Here is a 4507-nt window from a genome sequence, read left to right on the forward strand (position 1 = left end):
CCAGGCTCCATGTGTCTACATTCAACCTATGGGGCAGAATTTACTTCCAAAGCAGGGAAGGTCTTCAAATCACCTCCTAGGTCTATTAAAGGGGCAGGAAAGATCTTCAAATTCCCATTCCCATTACATGATTTCACTGGGATAGAGAGCTATTGGGGAGGAAAGAGCCCTCTACCAAAGAAGATAAGTAACTATTCTGCAATATATAGTCTTAGAGAGTATTTTTTGGCACTGATAAGTTAAACAACTTGCTCAAAGTTGCCCATACAGTTTCTCAGAGGTGGTACTTAGACCCATGTCCTTCTGACACCAAGACCAGCTCCCTGGCCACTATTTCAACCTAGCTCTCAATTGATTCATGCATAAAAAGCCATTTGCCTTAATTTTTAAGGCTGGTTTCTTTAAGTCATGGGATTGCTATGCCTTTTTAAGTCATTGGTTGTTGTGGGGGCTCCCTACCCCACCCATTGCAAGACCACTTCTACCTTTTTGGTCTGTCTGCATTTGCCTACAGAAAGGATTCTTAACCTTTTTTGGTGCCATGTTGAATATAGTGTTTTATAATAAAATCTAAGTGTAGAAAAGCTCATTGGAAGCTTGACCTGGTGGGTTTCTGCCAATAAAAGACCAGTCAAGGTAAGTATATAGAGGCTTATCACCAGAGGCCACAGCAATTCATGAAGACCATTAGAGAGAGGCTTCAGTCTTCACTGATGAAAGGAGTACCCACATGCATGAAATTGAATCCTTGATCTTTTGAAGCAAATACAATTCTTTTCCTCAACTTCCAGCTGTTAGTGCCTTCCCCTATAAGATTATCTTTCATTTACTCTGTATATATCTTGCTTGTAAGTTTCTATGCACACATTAAGGGTGCTTAAACCTTCTTTTTGTCACAACCCTCCTTCGGCAGTCTGATGGACCCTTTCTCAGGGTAATAAAATTGTATAAAATAAAGCATGCAGGATTATGAAACTAATTATATTAAAGCAGAATTATCTTAAATATGATTTAAAATTTAATTTAATGTTTTAAACATAATTTTAAAATTTAAAAATATAATTTCTTGGACCTCAGGCTAAGGACCTTTAAAAGATCTTCTTTAAATAGGACTTTGTATTCTTCTTTTAAACTTTCTTGCCTTCTCTGTTTCTTTCTTTTTTTGACCTGCTTTTCTTTCACAAGATGATTAACATGGAAATGTGTTTTTCATGACTGTTCATGTATAATCTGTATCAAATTGCTTGCAATCTCAATGGGGGAAGGGAAGGGAGGGAGGGAGAGAGAATTTGGAATGCAAAATTTTGAAAAATTATTGTTAAAATTGTTTTTACATATAATTAGGAAAAAATATTAAATATATAATTTTAAACAGAACTTTGGCACTTAATTTTTAACAGTGGCCTCTACAAAGAAGAAAAGCAATTGAATTTCAATTCATTGAATGATGTCATCACTGATTTGATGTATTTTACTAAGATTTCTCTTGAAGGGGCAGCCAGGTAGCACAGTGAGTAAGAGCACAGGCTCCAGTGTTGGGATGACCTGGAGATTGAATCCCGGGCTCAGACACTTAGCACCCACCCAGAAACACCTGGCCATGTAACCTTGAGCAAGTTACTTAACCCCAATTGTTTAGGGGAGGCCAGGTGGCTGAGCGAGTAAGAGCACTGGCTCCAGTGTCAGGATAACCTGGGGATCAAATCTGGGCTCAGATACTTAGCACCACACCCAGAAATAACTGGCTTTGTGACCTTGAGCAAGTTACTTAACCCCGATTGCTTAAAAAAAAAAAAGATTTCTCTTGAGATGTATATGCCTTGAAAGAGACCTATATATGTCTCTTTCAAATCTTACATCACGCCTCTGGTATGTGGTATTAATAATAAGTAGTATTAATGAACTTTTGTTGGGCTGGGATGTGAAGAAGAGACTCCTTAGCTACAAAGGTCTGGTAAACTAAGAATTCCATTTATTGTCACTAAGCCAAATGAGATGTAATTTTGTTTCCTAGATGGCTGAGGATGTTAGATTCCAAATGTTGTAGCTTCACTGTCATTGGTGGAAAAAAAAAGAGTTAGCTATAGGACTCTTTCTAGAGAAACTTCCTAATTCTCTATTCTGTCCTTGCTCTCAGGGTTCCAAGACAGAGTGGACTCTCGTTTTTTAGTTGGTCTTGTCCAAGATCTAGGTTAAAGGAAAGCAAGATGCAGGGGTTAACAATGAAATGGAGGCTGATTCTAAAATGGTATTACTTATGTCTAGAAAGGAAACAAGCAGTAATATTAATTAGTTAATTAATATTAAGCACCTACTTTACCAATGCTATCTTGTTTGATCCTCATAACAACCCTGGGAGATAGTGCTATTATTATCCATATTTTACAGTTGGGGAAACAGAGGCAAATAGAGTTTAAATGACTTGTCCAGGATCACACATCTAATAAATATCTAAGGCAGATTTGAACTCAGGTCTAAAAGACTCCAAGCCAAGCATTCTGTCCACTGTAGTATCTAGCTCCCTCTAGCCACCCAGCTAAGAGCTCTCCTCTCTGCCATCACGATGCTAAACATTCTCATTTGCTGAAACTAACCTTAGCATGTTCTCCAGTCTGTTCACCATTCTGATTGCTCTCCTGTGAATGGACTCCAATTTTTCAATGTCCATTCTAAAATCTGGTGCCCAGAGATGAATGCAGTATGATTGATGTGGTCTGACTAGAGAATTATCAATTATTTCACATTATGTGACACTGTCATAAACTAGTCTGCTAGCTCTTATTTTTGCATGAAATTCTATCTCCTACCTTTGTGCTTTTGCATAGAGGGTCCCTTGTATCTGGAATGTACTCCCTTCACCCTTTCCCAAACTTGACCCCTAAGAAATACCTTAAAAAATCCATAGCTTCTTTCAAGACATAGATTGGGTGCCACCTCCTTATATGAGCTTTTCCCTGATTTCCCAAGTGTTAATACTCCCCTCCCTTAGAAATTATTTTATATTTATTTTTTAACCTCTTTGAAAGATCCTTGAGGGTAGTACTTTGAACATAATAGGTACTTAGTAAATGGAAGTGAATTCAATTTCCAGCCTTCCCTCCCTACTGGAACTAGCTCATATATAAGTTAACAGATTAAGCAAGGAGTGAAACATTTAAATATCTCATAGTAGGTTAAGAAACTTGCAGTCATTTAGAAGGGAGTAGATACCAGTCAGGGTAAGGTGTGTCCTAGCAGGTGGCCCTGCCCTGTCAGTCAGGATACCAGAAAAGCTAGTTTGGCCTGCTCATAATGAAACTCCTGATGGTGGTAGTCTGGCAATGAACCTTGGGTAGCCACCCTACCCTAAAGATTCACATCCCTAGTGTTGCTTGGCCCAAGTCCTGCTGAAGTGTGTTATTCCAGGCCTGTGGTTTTGGCAACACTGTTGTCTTCAAGCTTCAATAGCTGGGATGGGGTACTTGTGGCATATAATCCAGGTCCCACTCATGGATCCCAACATAAGCACTTTCCATGATACAGGCTGAAATATTCCTGACTTTGGAATGAAGTAAAGCCATGACTGTTTAATTCTCACATATTTAGGAGTCAGAAGCATTGTTCTTTAAGGGGGAGTTGGTAACTGGGATTCAGGTCAATGATATTGATGGCTAGAGGTAGAAAGTGTCATTCATGCAGAATAGAAATAAGGTTGGAACCATGCCCAAAATTAGAGTCCAAAGGACAAGAAAATAGATTTAGTCTGAGATCAGGCTGCATGGGTTCAATCCCAAGATAAGTAACAGGGATATAAGTTTGCTGAATTTGCTACTCTCATTGTTCTCAGCTTGCCCCATTGTAGAAGAATCGTAAGATCATAGATTTAGGGGTGGAATGGCCTTAGTAGTCATCTAGGCCAACTCTCTCATTTTACCAAGAAAATTCAGGCCAGAGAGGTTCAGTGATTTACTTACAGTAACACAGCTATAAAGTGTCTGTGGCAAAATTTGAATTCAAGTCTTCCTGACTCCAAGTTCAGCACTTTATTCACTATCCCAGGCTGTCTCTCACTTTCTTCAATCTTTGCCACCTTGGACATTTCTTGCCATCTGCTCCTTGTACTACATGGGGATGTTCATTTCTAAGTAGTACTGAACAATTGATTTTACAGTGTTTGAATCTTTATTTTCATATCTGTCAATCAGTTCGACTTGGGAGAAAGTCGGATACTATAAAAAGGGATGGAGGAGGGAAATGTTTGAAAAAATAGACATCCACCATTTGCCTGATGCAAGTGTTCTGTTACAATCTTTTTATAGAACTGAGACTAAAAAAAAGCAACATTGGGTATTCATTATGGAATCACTTTCATGCCAATAGTTCAATATTTTAATGGATATGTGTTGAATCCTTCTGGCAGTACAGATTGTAACCCTTTCCCAACTTATCCTCTGCTATTCTTGTGTATTTTTCTGTATATTCTCTCTAGAAGACCCACAAATTCTCACAGGGCAATAACACACATATA

Source organism: Petaurus breviceps, unplaced genomic scaffold (assembly GCF_028583685.1).
Source record: "Petaurus breviceps papuanus isolate PSGF00001 unplaced genomic scaffold, PetGlider_PUasm1.0 90491, whole genome shotgun sequence".
In the NCBI taxonomy this organism is placed as follows: domain Eukaryota; kingdom Metazoa; phylum Chordata; class Mammalia; order Diprotodontia; family Petauridae; genus Petaurus; species Petaurus breviceps.